Source organism: Mastomys coucha, unplaced genomic scaffold, assembly GCF_008632895.1.
Source record: "Mastomys coucha isolate ucsf_1 unplaced genomic scaffold, UCSF_Mcou_1 pScaffold22, whole genome shotgun sequence".
NCBI lineage: Eukaryota > Metazoa > Chordata > Mammalia > Rodentia > Muridae > Mastomys > Mastomys coucha.
Window position 1 is genome coordinate 175,972,888 of NW_022196905.1, and position 15,837 is coordinate 175,988,724.

General features: G+C 40.2%; 1 protein-coding gene across 2 annotated transcripts in view; it reads right to left on the reverse strand.

Annotated features, from left to right (window-relative positions):
• Positions 1-15,837, reverse strand: part of Tnks (tankyrase) — a 159,981-nt gene that overhangs the window by 139,419 nt on the left and 4,725 nt on the right. Inside the window, exon 1 of one of the 2 annotated variants that reach the window (XM_031339533.1) lies at positions 12,699-12,718. The exons of the other annotated variant lie outside the window; for it this stretch is intronic. The gene's annotated coding sequence lies outside the window, so the exon portion shown is untranslated. Of the gene's footprint in view, positions 1-12,698; positions 12,719-15,837 lie in introns of those variants that run through there. 2 annotated transcript variants of the gene reach the window in all.

Here is a 15,837-nt window from a genome sequence, read left to right on the forward strand (position 1 = left end):
GAGCATCTACATAAGACTGTTAAATTGATTGTTGTTTTATATCAAACAACTTTTATAATGCTTATTTTCATTGTTATAATATTTTATAAATTTTAAGGAATACGACAAAAAAAAGATACTGTAGGAATTGGGGGGGTCTATGGGAGGAGCAGTGGTACAAAAGGGAAACAAGAATGTGATTCAATTCTATTTAATTAAAATATGTTTTTAAATGTTAACAAATTCAGATAAATTGAAATCATGTAACTTTTCTCATCATAATGCAATAAAAGTTTAAAAAAAAAAACAAAACAAAAAAAAACTGCCTCACAGACTTGCCCACAGGCCAATCTGATGGAGAAAACTCCTAAACCAAGAGTCCCTCCTCCCAGATATGACTGTGTCAAGTTGACAAAAATTAAGCAACAGAAGCCTTTGAACAATAACCATAGAGCTTTTAAACACTTATCTATCCAGCATATTCACCAGTTCCCTAATGTCACTGGCTACTCTGGAGGTCCATACATGTAGGAATTTCTAACTCTGCTAAGTTAATTCTGAGTCATGTGTATCCAGGCTGATGTGTGAAAGGCAGCTGCAAATGAGAGGTGTTTATCACAGGACAGCTCCACCATGCCTTTACTCTCATTCCGCCCACTTTCTTCTTCTGACATGTTTTTAGGTTTTTGGATTTACTGTATTTTATGAAGGAAGTTTTTATGCTGACATGAACATCTGTATTGGGAATTATGGAAAGAACCTGCATCTTACTTGTCTTCTATGCACTTGTCTTCTATAGTTTACCTAATCTGATACACACTAAAGCACAGACACCTAGTAATAAATTTCTGGTTACTTTGTAATATACATCCAATGACAAATATTTTCTATTTAACACTAAGCCATTATTGCTTCCTCTCCTAACTTTGATTGTAACTATATTAGCTTTTAATCATTAGAAGATATACTAGCTTCTGATGATTTGATCAGAAGTCACATAGGAGTATATTTCCCTGTTGATGTCTCATTTGTCAAAAGTAGACCCTAGTAGAAAATTACTCTATCTTATAGAGCTGGGTTTAGAAAAGAGAGAGAAAGAGAGGGAGAGAGAGAGAAAGAGAGAGAGAGAGAGAGAGAGAGAGAGAGAGAGAGAGAGAGAGAACAGAGAAATAGAAAAGTGCTTTCCGCAAACCCAGTAGAGAAACCACCAGAAACAAAAAAGGTAAGAGACAGGGAGTGAAAACAAACTATCCCAAGGAAAAAAAAAGATGGTTAGATTCCAATGCAAAAAGATTAGCTCAATAGCAGAAGATAATAATCCTGCCTACGCAGGCAGTGGAGCAGAGAAGGCCTCCACTCAACACTGGTATTGTGTCCCTTTCGGTGTCATGAATACAAAGACAGGATTTCCCACTGCAGCGCCAGCCAGCAGTAGAGGGTTAAATCAAGGGAAAAATACTGCAGGCCAGAGAGACAAGTGCACAATTATATCGAAGGTGGCAGCATTTTAAAAAAGCAAAGTTTGGCCGGGCGGTGGTGGCGCACGCCTTTAATCCCAGTACTTGGGAGGCAGAGGCAGGCGGATTTCTGAGTTCGAGGCCAGCCTGGTCTACTGAGTGAGTTCCAGGACAGCCAAAGCTACACAGAGAAACCCTGTCTCGAAAAAAAAAAAAAAAAAAAAAAAAAAAAAAAAAAAAACAAACAAAAAACAAAAATAAAAAAGCAAAGTTTGGAAAATGACAAGAACACACACAGTTAAAAGAAATCACACTGGGGCACTCTCTGTCCTAGCACTGTCTATTGATATATTCCACAACCTAGAATGCATACTTCCATCGCCCCTAAGCCCAAGCTCCTGAAGAACTCTTCTGGAAGGCTCTGAAACAGGTACAGAAGGCAAAATTCAAGAGACGGAAGTAATGAAGGTAGGAAGAAAAGAAGCTCTGCAAAACTGGCATGCTATTCACAGCTGAAGAAAGGTCTAACTTGCAGACCAAGAGACCTCATAGGCTGCAGGACAGACGCTACAAGTGTAGTCTAACAATGTCAACGGCTAAAAACTCCCTTCAGAAAGAAAACACAGAACAACGAGAGACCTAAAACTAAGTAGAAACCAGAAACAGTGGCACTATGCCAATGCATCGGAAGGCAGAAGACTGGCACGACTTGGAATCTGTAAGTAGTTTTCAGTCCGCCTTCCTTTATCTCAGAGAGCTACAGACAATGGAGGAAGAAAAAACTGAAGCAACCCAATGAATGAGTCATAACTAGAAGCCCAGAGAAAAACACACAAAAACACTAATACAATTTTTTTAAAACCCTCAAGCTTCATTTTATCTTAATTCTAAGCAACTGAACCACTTTTAGAACAGTTCATAAAAATCTTTTTAAATCCTTACCTGTCAGTGCATAGCAAAGCAAACTCTAGAGAGACTGTAACATAAAATGATGAAACTACAAAAGAATGTCAGTGGACACATCATCTCAGGAGAAGAGGAGACAAAAAGAAAAGCTTTAAAGGCAATAAATCTAGGGATTTGATTAAATAAAAACAGAGCAATAGCTATTAAAAGTGACTACAAAATGCACAGACAAAAAATTCCACAACCAAATGGCCAAAGGCAGAAAAAAAAAAGATTAATCACAATGAATGACTCACTAGAAATATAAATTAAAACAAACACAGTAATTGTTTGCTTTATTACAACACTGGGCCTGCAAGATGGCCTTGTCACCGAAGTCTCTTAGCAGACAGAGAAAACTAACTTCCACAAGTTGTCCTTTGACCTCTACACGCGTGCATGGCACAAGCACCTCACCTCCATAAACACATGCAATAAAAATGTAAAAGTTAAGAAATGTATTTTAAATGATGGCATTTAGGGATACACAGAACTGTTCCGAAGATCACTGTTCACAGCAGCCGACAACACCCAGATGCAGCAATCGCAGCAGACTGTACACAACACAGAAAACCAACAAACTACTGCCCCGTGACAGCCAAACCACACACAAGAGTAACAGAACACAACTAGACAGAATCCTCTTGCCAAGTTCAAAAGCTGGTTGCACTAGCCTACATGTGGTTAAAGGATAGAGACTCAGACAGGCCTGCGGCTGCAGATGGACCAATTCTTAATCTGGGGCGCCTGTTACATCCAGGCGTAAGCACTGAAAACTCACCCGATAACATACTAGAATCTGTGTTTGCTCCATTTCAAAAGTAAACTACAATGTAGGTGTAAGGACTGTGTGAGGAACATAAACTAGTAGACTCTCGAGAGAGCCAAACTCTGGGATTCTATGTACAGAACGTTACAGCACTGTCAGAATTTTCAGTAACTGTGCCTACTTATTCCACAGACTCAGCACCCAGGGCTCCTCAAAGTACAATCTAAGGAACACAGGACTGTTTCTCCTCAAATATAAAACCACGTGAAAGGTTGCTGCACAGAGAGTACCAACTGTCATAGCATCTCACGGAACATGGGAGTCTTAACTGGATGGTACGGATCCTCCATCAACGATTCTCAATTTTGTACATGAATGAAAACATTGAGGAGAGATTTTTTTTAAAAATGAGCTTACCCTACACCAATGATATAATCAGTCCAGGATTAGGAATCTTCTCCCAAAAAGTATGAACATGTCCTGGGACTTGGTAAAAAGGCAAATTATCAAGCTCCTGCTACAGACTTACCAGAAGAGAAACTTTGGGGTGTGGCCCAGCAACAAACCTTCCAGTTTGAGAAACATGATTATACAGCTGCAGGAGTGTATAATTCTCCCTGAAAATTACACATAAACTGTGGTATATATGAGACTATCCACATCCATCAGCAGATTCTTAAACCTATGTTAACAAAATTACGAGCTCCTTGTATTAATCAGCACATTTCACACGACCCATGTGGGTTCCTAGTGATCTCGATGATCCTTCTGGGATCTGAGAAGTTCATACTGTCTGTAACAATACTAAGATGGCCTTGCTTTCCTCACTGCCAATAGTGATGGTGCTTGATTTTGTAGCATCATGCCTTGGTTTTTTGGAAAATGCATCCATAGTGCTCTCAACACAAACAAACAAAACCTTAACAATACATTACCCAAAGGGAGACATCAAACTGTACACTCTTTTTCACCAGGTCTTTGTGGTCTTTTCATGGTAGTTTTCCTGAACCAATTTCACATGGGAATATTTTTCATGCGAATGTAATTACATTAAGTTCTAGCCACTGAAGTACGTATTTGAGTAAGAGTGTGCCACAATGAGAATCACATAAGCACCACTAGATGTGACTGACGGACTACTTGCCTAACACTATGCGCTGTTCAGAACAGTCTGGACCTCTGCGTTTGGCACACATTTTCTCCAGGATGAGCCCGAGAGCCTGTTACTTAGAAGAGAACAACAATCTTTGCTCCCAAAGATAGACTTTAAGCTTTTAGACAAGTACTTGAATTTTAGAGTATTACACAAGCTTTTCTAACGTTAGCAGTTTCCCAATAACCATTCCTTTTTTAAGACTGGTGTTACTAACGAACATGCTGCTTGTTATTCTTAGAAAGTTAGGATGTTAATACTTTGAAAGATCTGCATGGCATACTGAAATAATACTTCCCAAAAGACCAAACCATATAATAATAAGATCCATTTCTGTAAAATAGAGTCAGTGGATTTTAACATACTAGAAATATGAAAATTTCACTAATAAGGTTCAAAATTCTCCTCACAAGAACTAATTATCCAAACCCTATATTATAAAGAAAAAACTCTATTATTTGAAAAGACCATTGAAATAGTACCTTCTCCACTCCATCATCTGTCTCATGAATTCAATCCATACGCTACACACAACAATGGCAGAGAAAGGCAAGAGTTGGACTGTCTTCTATAAAATCTAGCATCAAACTGACTCAAAACAGAGAACAACAGCCATATTAACAATCACACACTCCATATAGTCATTTCCTCTCTCCACAGTACTGCTTTCTGCACTAGTTGTCTGCAGTCAAGCACTGACTGGGAGTATTATACGGAAAAGACCAGAAACAAAAATGTGTAAACTACCAGTGAAGTATACTTTGTGCTGTGTTCTGCCCAAGGTACTCGATCTATCTGCCCATTGTCATTGCTTCACCACACTCTCCTGGCGCTTCAGTTCTTTTCAGACGTCACTCTTATCTAAGCTGCCAATTTAGATACAATAGAACGAGCTAACCATGCTTTCCTTAGGAGAAAAGATGGGGGTTCTTGACTTAGGGACTTCTGGAGAAGATCAAGACTACTGCACATAATTTCCCACCAATTCTTCTGTTTCTGTATGATTGCTGCTAATCCCTTAATTTATAAATCAAACCTTACACTAGGTGTATGTTTTGGGGAAGTAATTTATCTACAGCTTGGTGTAATCCAGTTTCAGGTACCTCAGAACCCTGAGGGTAAGGCAGCATTACCACACCTTGAGTATTAAGAGTCCTGAGACAAAAACATCCGAGAAGCAACATTTTGACTCTAAGTGTTCTCTACATATTTCCTCCCAATTAAACAATCCCTCCTGGAAGGAAGAAAGAAGGTTCATTTCACAAGAAAGTTACTCACAACTCAAGATGCCCCTCCCCAAGCATCTTGAGCATCTTATATAAGCAGTAAACAACTACTGGGGGGAGATGCTTCTGTAGGGCTACCAGCAACTTGTGCAGCAAACTCAAGTGGGTGGTTTTTAGGACGTAAGCTGACATGGGCTTTTGGAGATGCAGCTCCAAGACACTGAAGCTCCTCAAAGTAACCTTAATAAACCCAATTTCACCAAGTAAATGTGAGTGCAATAATCATTTCTTTGATTTGCCATTGACATAATACTTGGGGGTCGGGACAGTATGTTCATAGATTCCCAGGAAAAGTCACACATTGCAATTATCATCCAAACACAACAAAGCCCAAAGCAACTGAACTGGATCTATTTGAAGGTAGAGCAGCTACACAAGCAATCTCAATATGGCTACAGACTGCTGTTTCTTACGGCTTGTGAGTGAAAAGAATAGGGAACAAAGCAAAGCAATAAAATACATTTGACTGTTGTTTCTTACAACTTGTGGGGTGCAAAGGAATAAAGTCTATAAGGGATACCACCTTGATATGGCAGTCGTGTACCCCAACATGAGTGATAAGATGTGCACCTGAGTCTGAACTATTTGGACATGGCGTATCTTTAGGAAAATCCCAGAGTCGTGGTTTCCTCTATGTAGTATGGGGTGTGGCATTCTTCCTTGATGAACAGGGTCTACAGACTGAGTAAGAGGACGCCTCCCAAACAGCTAATGGTCTAGAAACTATACTGCAGCCCCCAAAGGATAAGACGCAAGCAGGCTGTGGCTGCTGGCATACGGATTTCTGCTATGAGTGATGAGACACATGACAGAGGCTGAGCTGGCTTCTCAAACAAGCATGCCAGCATAAGAGAGAGGTGCAACAGCAAAAAGACATGTGAATGCATCCTCCACAGGAGTCCTGGTTTGTCAGGAAGGGGGACGGGCTTAGATAGAGGTGCTAGACTGCTCTATCTTTGTGGGGTACAAGGAATAGAGCACAAATTAGATTCATGCTAAATAGCCCTACTAACATCCAAAAACTCAGAATGCGTGGGAAGAATCAAACAGTGAAAAGGAATATGGCAAAGAAGAATTAGTACAAGATACCCCTCACATCTAAATTTAATATAGAGGAAAAGAAACCTCTGTGATTCAACAGGCAGATGGCAGCCTCAATAATGGGCCGGTACAGGGGACTATGGTAACCAGGGAATAATACACTGCGTCTGAAAAACAATGCAAGAGTCCCTCACAACCTGGTTCATGAAGCTGCTGGAACATGGGGGTAGATGAGATCGGCCTGGCTGCCCTAGAAGCAGAGAAAATGATTAATATAATGATTCACCCTACTTGAAACTAAAGCTACATAATCTAAGGCAAAATGAGGAAAATTAGCCCCTGAGGAACTAGAATGCCTCACATAGGGATATTTGGTTATGACCAGCTGAGTTCCTGTGTCAAAGGATATACAGCACATAGGAAGGGTAGAACAGAACTGAGTGTGAAAGACCATGTGTGTGGCCCCACCAGGTATCGTATCAGCTTCCTCCATGTGTGTCAGTGTGCTCCAAGTGTGTAACAGTCTCCTTCCTCGAGATTGAAACATTCCATCCTGCAGGAAGCTCCTTAAATAGTAAGGTAAACAACTCAAAATAGCTTCCCAAAGTCCCTGACACTGACCAGATACTGTCATCAGGCCCCTCCCTGCCAGAGTACGCAATAAAGGCAGAGTTAGTAGCAAAGGGGACTCAGAAAGCAGAGCAGCTGCCTGGAAGAGGTTCAGGCCTGAGTCCTTAAAAGGATGCTCCAACCTTGAGAGCTGCCTACAGCGCGCTCCAGGTGTCCCCGTGGTTGTGAGCAGCCGCTCCTGCTGGGGTGGGCTTTGGTGATGATATAGCTGTCTTGGAATCATTTTTGCTCCCAATAAAACTCCTTGGTTCACCAAGTTGGACTTTGCTGGCATCCACTCTTTGGTCTGTCACAGGATCCCTACCTGGGGTGAGCAGACATGTGCTATGTCTCCCCTGAAAAAGTTTTGTCATACAATACCAGGCCAGACAGGATTATATTCACAGGAGAGTTAGGATGGGGGTGGGGCTTTTGTGGCTTTGCAGAGCGAGTCCACGGTAAAATATGATCTTTACCAAAAGGAATCTGAATGACTTACTTATGTTCGTTGTTCATAAAATGTTCAAGCACGGGCCACGAGAGAGAGGCAGGGCAGACAGAGTCTGTCCAGATCTCCAGACAGCAGGGTTTCTACCAAGCCGGAATTTCCAGGTAAGAGGCGACATGCATTGTGCTGGTCAGCCCCTGAAGGCTTTAAACCCTGAAAGGTTTGAAAGGGTCAAAGAAGAGAAAGAACAGTACAGATGAAAAAAGATGAAGTTTCTCCTGGGGCAAGCAGTTAGCCCATTAAGAGTATACTGTGTACACTTCTCCCTAGAAGAAAGCACACTAGGGGTAAAGATGTTTGCCCAGCCTGGAACCCTTTTAGCAGCCGGGTATGACTCATGGAAGGGCAAAACCACACACAGAGCTTATCAAAGCCTGTCAGAACCAGGAAGCTGGATCCCAGCAAGCATAGAAGGCAAGAACATAGACCTACTCCCCTTTGGTCCCCAGCCAGGCTGGACGGCTAGGAAACCCATTGGGGAAGGATGTGCAGCAGCCCCAGATGAAGTAGTAGCAGGGTGGCTCATGATGACCTGCATATTTAGCTAGTTGTAATCTACACCTAATAAGATGCCTGATAAGGAAACTCCCTCCCTTCCTGCTGCCATACCCAACTGCTCTACTGATTGGATGACTGATGCAGGTGATGAGATCTTTTGGTGTTGCATTAAACCCTACTAACACTTTGAAAAGGAAATGTCTCAATTCAAATGAAATAGCAAAAGATTCTTGGTCCCTTCTTCCCACTCTTAAAAGACAAGATGCCCTCCCTTAGGATACTTCACAGAGGTCAACAATTGTTGGGAAGAGCAGACTCTGGTAGCACTGCCTGTAAGTTGGGCAGGGTGCTGTTTATGCTGTTTTTGTGAGTGGTCTACCACACCGCCCTGGGCTTTTCAGTGAGTAGGTGCCCGTTATACAATCCCAATAAGCTCAATGGCTCACCAAGCCAGACTTGGGAGAACTCTTCCTATGCTCTGTCACTGGTGCCTGATCTGGGGTGAAAAGATGATTATTCCACCTACCCAGGAAATATTCTATAACAAGGACAGGAGATAACACCATTCATTGTCTTGCAAAAGACTTGAGAACTATTTGGTGAGCTTCTGACAAAGGACCATACAATTTTAGTAAAGTCCTACTATCTAAAGCCCTGAGAAACCCTATTATCTAGGTCCCTGAGAAACAGAGATCCAGATGGTGTTAAGAGTGAGGAATACACTGTGGAATTGTCTCAATAACTGTTAACCAATGCAAGTTTCATTAAGCTCACGTGGATTTCCACCAACACTTCGTTAATGATGAATTTCACACTGCCAGAACCACAGTCATTCAGACACATCCATAACTGATAGAAAAACTGAAAAGGGCATTATTAACATAACTGCTGAAATTCATGCTACTTGAATATCAGTATTTCCATATTTCACACTGACAAGATTAAATAATGAGTTCTCAGGCTGGAAGGTAGCTCAGCTAGTAAAGTGATCATCATGTATCCATGAGGACTTGAGTTTGGCTCTCCAGCACCCTCGAAAAGCAGCAGGGTTACCAGGTAACTAGGGTTTGTAACCATCTGTAACCTTAGTGCTCAGGCTGAGATGACAGGAGGAACCTAGAGCACTGGCCAACCAGCCTAGTCAAACTGTGAGATCCAGCTTTGACCTCCACATATGAATGCATATGCACACACATGCAGACCTATACAAGCAGGTATACATAACACACACACACACACAGTTCTCTGTAAGATATCAAAGGCCAAAACATCTACTATAATTTTTGTTATTTCATTTGAATTATGGCAAAATATACATTTAACAAAACTTACTGTCTGAGCTTTTTTAATATTTATAATTAGTGAGTGAAAACAAGCACATGCTATAACACATATGAAGAGGTTAGAGGGCAACTTTGGAGTTGGTACTTTTCTTCTCCCATCGCTTTGGGATCAGCTTGGGGCACGAGGCTTGCACAGTGAGCACTTCTACCTGCTGAGCCATCTCTCCAGCTCCATCTTAAACACTGGGAGGTCTACAGCTCAGTATCCTTATGTGCTTCCTAACAGTTGTGACTCCCTCGGTTTACTTGCTATTTAATTTTTTGTTTGCTTCTGTGAATCAAAATATTAAACAAAATTTTTCAGGATTTCCTTAAAACTCTTTAGACTTAACAGGATTTCTAAAATGCCCTTTGATTTAATGAGGCTCATTCAGTCAAACACTACACATTTACAAACAAATGAACGAAGAGTAAGACAGTCCAGTCCGACATCCTGCAAACTGAGCCGGCTCTGCAGTTCAGGCTCTTCTGCTCTTGCAGGAGACTCGGGTTTGGTTCCCAGCACCCACAGCAGACTTCTCAGAATCCAGCTCCAGGGGATCTAACCCTCTTCTGGCCCCCAAGGGTTCCAACACGCACATGAACACATGCAAATGTAAGTGTGAAAAAACAGTCTTTAAAACAAGCATTCTAATATCCTACTTACTGAAGAGTTTAAGTGCCAAGCATAAGGGCTAGAGGGATCTATCCACCACAAACTCCACTACTTGCCTTGGAGTGGTAAGATGAAGGACTATTTTTTCTTCACTTTCAAATTTAGATGATTGTTTTTACCATCAGGACCCAATCTGAGAAAGTCATAACAGCTGTCAAATTATAAAATTACATAATTTTATTTCTCATTACTATGAAGTTGTCATTGAGCAGCCAGACCTAACGATTTTAAGACAACCAGATATACAGGTTTAGTCTACTGTGTCACTTAATAGCTATGTGACTTCTGACTTTGACAATAAAAAAGCAGATTAGTACAATAAAAATTATTTCTATATTAAGAAAGCCAGACCTGAGATTAGAAATATTAACCTAAAAAGCCCCCTCTTCAAAAGTGCACTGAACACCTATATAAAGGTTCTCCTTGTTTTCATAAATTTCCAATAGGATAACAATTATACATTCCATTGCTACATTATGGATATTGCTTTGTGGGGAACACTGGGTAAGTCAAATTTTTAATACCTTGCTCTACAAATTAGTTCAGAAGAATTTTTTTCCAAATGAGATTTTTCCTACACAAAAGAATAACTTAACATCTCTATTCCAGACATTATTTTACAAAACAGCTATTGTGTACTTATCAACTGTAATCCTGTGTCATCTTTTTTTTTAAAAAAAAAAGGCAAATTTCCATAATCAGTTCAAGGTAAGCATATAAAAAAGGAGAAAGGTACAATGTCTGAACAGGCTAGATGGGACTATCAAAATGGCTCCCCTAGCTATATCAGAATGAGGGCATCCAATCCTGTTGGATCTACTTGGACTTATCCAGCCTTTTCAAAAGCACTGTAATTAGCTACAAATTGTGAAGTTTCATTAATTTTCAAAACTATAAATGGTGATATGAAGACTGTAGCTTTTAAGAATTGTGGGTCACACAGTAAACTCGTTTTAAAGGCTGTTTGACTCTGCAGTTAACAAAAGTCATCTAATATTAACTATCAATGTTTACTCGATTCTTTAAGAAGAAACAAGTTACAAGTCCAAACAAATAAAAACCTGCCACTAGCCATTTAGTTACAACCAAAAAGAATCTTCATACTTTATTGCTCCATTTCCTACAGTTTAAAAGAAAAAGAGTCATTTGTTTAAACTCAACTAGGAGCTGCCATTCCACAAAGAACTGAAAAGAACAGTTTAATGGTCATGCTGCTTTAATTCTATAGATGGCCTGAATAAACAGGAAAAGCAAACTTCCATAGAGCAGGCAACAACAATCTTAGAACCTGACAGTTTAGGGGGCCCCTAAAGCACAGGGCCCCAAAACACACCACTAAGACTTTCCTCTATTACTTGAAGCCAAAATGATTTAAAAAAAAAAAATTAAGTTCAAAATCCATCATCCCAAGTGCCTAGGCTTTAATAAAGTCCCAAGAAACTCATCCTAGTCCATACATACATGCATACATAAAGGAGGACAATGTTTTTCAAACAATACACTAAGTCCACTTCTGGATATTTGCTTCTTTGCACTATGGTTCATGCAAAGAACTTTTTCTTTTACCTCAACCTTACACTACAGCCTATTCATGGTGACTAATCTTGCTCAGTTATGATCAAGAAACCACATGAATGACACAAGTAGTTCAGCCCATTTTCTATCCTAAAAACAATTATAAAAAACAAAAATTTAAGTGATAAATTGACCTGGCAAGTCTATCAAGGAGCTTTAACCAGCAAGCACCCTCTCTCTCCCTCCTCAAGGCCAGCTGGTTAAATGGCACAGCAGCGTACACACGCTCTAGGTGAAGAACTAACCCAGCCCATCCTTTTTATTAGGAACCATTCCCAACACAGCTACTGTACTACTGTACTGACAACACTACTCACGTTAGACCTTCCCAGCTTCCCTCCACCTAGCATGCACATGAACACATGTACACACAAAGTCAGACTCTAAAGGAAGACACACACATATGGAATCACCATTTGCTCATGCCATGCCCTCCTAAAAAGCTATGCACTGAAACCATCCAGTGTGGCAGGATTAGGAGGTGAGGCCTTTGGGAAGAGAGTGGGCAATGAAAGTGGAACTTAGAGGCTTTTTCAGGAAAGACCTGAGTTCTCTCTGTACTCTCTCTGCTCTCCACTAAGAAGTACAAAGAAGTTGCCAGTTAGCAACTCAGAAGCCAGGCCTTACCAGAAGCCACCCTTCTGGGACCCTGACCTCACATTTCCAGCAATATGAGAAATTTTTATTACTTATAAGCCACCCAACTATTACACTTAATACTATAATACCAGTCCCACTGACTAACAAATAATCATAAATATTTATGAATCTACTAGCTGCTTTTAATTGAATGATGCTGAGCTAGGGGTATGACTACTAGTGGAGGATGTGGACACACGCATGATCACTGGAGCCAACCCTACTGAATATTCTGTTGTACCTGATGTTAGACAACGAAGCAGGTTGCAGGGAAAGGCAGCTTCTAGGATGGCACCAATGATCTAGAACATAGGCACAAACTGAATACAGGTTTGGGTCAAGGAAAGACCAAGTCACATGACAAAGACAGGATCATAATAGCTCTAAAAAACTATCATGAAGTGATATCCCTGCCACTGTGATGTCACAATGCATTACCTCTGTGTTCTGTGATGATTCTGGTGTCAACAAACCTAGTGTTGTGTACCTGTACTGTCCCTATCATACGAAACCACAGCTCATACAATCACATGCGGTACATAAACTTGGTAATGCTAAGTTATTAGTTGGATGTATTAATTAACTACATTATGCTTTTCATCATTATTTTACACTTAAAAAATATATACGTGGAAAGCAGCGTCAAGCAGGTCCTGCAGAAGGCATTGCTATCATAGGAGATGGTTCGATGCTGTTATTGTCCCTGAGCACACTCCAGGGGGACAAATCCTAGCTTCTAGTGCAACAGTAATATGAAGTGAAGGGCATTGATAACAATTATTCTGACCTGGTATTGACCTCCACTACTTCTTAACAATAATGTATACAAAGTACAATGAAAATAAAATTATTTGAAATAAAAATCATTGTAAGATAGGAATTCAAAAGATAAAAATATTTTATTCAGCTGTATATAGAATGATTTTGTTTTAAGAATTACAAAAGAATCAAGTTTAAAATTTGTTAAAGATTCTAAAGTGGGAAAGTCTTGACCAGGCATGGTAGTCCAAGCCCACTCAGGGGAGTGAAGCAGAGGACTGCCAACTCAAGGCTACCTGGGATACCCTGAGACTCTGACTGCCCAAACAAAAGGGAATCAAGTTAAACTAACACATCACTGAAGAAAACCGTATTTTTTAATCAGGATGGCTGTAAGTGTACAATGTTTAAAAAAAGAATCTACTGTAGAGCAGGCTAATGCTTAGGCCTTCCTATTACTCTCCAACAACAGACTTATTTCCAATTCTGCAAACTCCACTCATGCTAAGTGTCTTTAAGGGTATACTGTGTTTATATTCTATGTTTATATACAAATACCCATCACTCTGTTACTACTATCAGAATTCACACACTGTTGTGACAATGGACATGTGTGAAGCCTGAAAGCAATACCACAGAGTATGCATGTATATTATAGACTGTGCCATCCAGGTTTCTGTAGGCACACTGTGATGGTCACACACAACAAAATCAGCTAGTAATGTATTTCTCCAAATTTATCCCTATCATTAAGCAACGAGGAACTGTAAGTGTATGTACAGCTTGTGTCACCACCTCCTCCTGAGTATGGGTTGAGCCCACTTTCTTTCAAAGTATCAAACTCAGCAAATGTGGGATGAGAACACTGGAAAGTCTAAGTTCTATTTTACTCACCTATTCTGCTGCTGGCTGGCTTTCTATGAAATCAACTGTCATGTGGTGAGCTACTCCACGAAACTGATTACCTTGGTCCTCCAACTTTCAAAGAACCCTTGACTACCAATCTCTTTACCTAACCCAACATCCCATAATTCTAGTATGTTTTTGTCCAAGAACACCACTACAGCCACAGAACAAAATTTTAAGAATGTATGTCATGCCGGATGTATGTCATGCCGGGCAGTGGTGGCGCATGCCTTTAATCCCAGCACTTGGGAAGCAGAGACAGGTGGATTTCTGAGTTCAAGGCCAGCCTGGTCTATAGAGTGAATTCCAGGACAGCCAGGGCTATACAGAAACCAAAAAAAAAAAAAAAAAAAAAAAAAAAAAAAAAAGAATGTATGTCATAACAGCTTTATTCATAACAGAAAGAAGCCTGGTTGTAGCACACTGATATAAGGAAATCTACCTAATATACAGGAACTATTTATCTATTATAGGGGCTGGGAGAGGCAGGTGTGAACTGTATATAACTCCATTTATAGAGTGTTTAAAGCATTAACTGTTAATCCCAGAAAACTGAACTTCCTGACTTTGTACTGACTTTTTAGAAATGTCTGAGGTATTTGTATGCATCAAAACTCTGCTTATTTGGGACACCTACTCAATTGTCTGTAATCCAGGCATTCAAACAAACAATCCGAGAGACTGAGGGATATTTCAGCCGACAGTATAAGGCAGAAATATGAGCAATCTTAGATAAGTTTGCTTGTTACTTTTTCCATTATTGGAGATACATTTGTAATGTCATCAAACAGCTAGTTCCTTCTTTAAATCATTCAAGAGTGATACCTGATTGAGGCAAAAGAAAAAGACACTTCTTGCATCTCCCTGTCTCAAAACTCCCTGTGAATTGTAAGGAACATGCATTCATTTTAGAAAACACAAGGAACAAACAACCCATCTCCAACCAGTGACTTTAAGTCTAGAAAGAATTTGCAAAGCAAGTTTTTTTTTTTTTTTCTAACACAGTCAGACATTTCAATCCTGAGAAGCTATGCCTGTGGCACTGCCTGTAATCCCACTTAAGAGGCTGTGGTAGGGGCATCAGGAAGCCAACCTAACCTAAAGTAAGAAGACTGTCTCTAAGAAAATGAGAACCAAAATAAGGTAACTTTACCAACTGAATCAAGGTTGTTGTCGCAGTAAAAATCAGAGAGGCCCAGACTGCACAGAGTCCCACTCCAGGACTGAAGCATTTGGACTACTTCTTACCACAGGTTAGAGAGCATTGAGTATTTAGCTAAACAAACAACTGTATTGGAAGGGGGTGGAGGTGGCGGAGCCAGCATCATCTTTATGAAAAAAAATCAAGATCTGGAGTTGATCAAATTTTGTGGGGTATGTGCTGCAAGGAGTCCATCCAAATCAAGAAAACAAAACTGATACCTACCTTTGGCTACCTTTGATACTAAAATGCCTTGCAATATATAAGGCAATACAAATTAATTAACTATACAGAAGCTTGCATCAAGCATCTTCAATTTAAAGTAAATACTATGCTGGGCATGGTAGAGACACTGTGAGTTTAAGGCCAACCTGATCTATATAATGAATGAATTCTAGGATAGCCAGACATATGTAGAAACCCTGTCTCAAAAAGAAGGGAGAGGAGGGGGAGAGAAAGGGGAAAGGGGAAAGGGGAAAGGAAAGGGAAAGAGAAAGGGAAGGGAAGGGGAGGG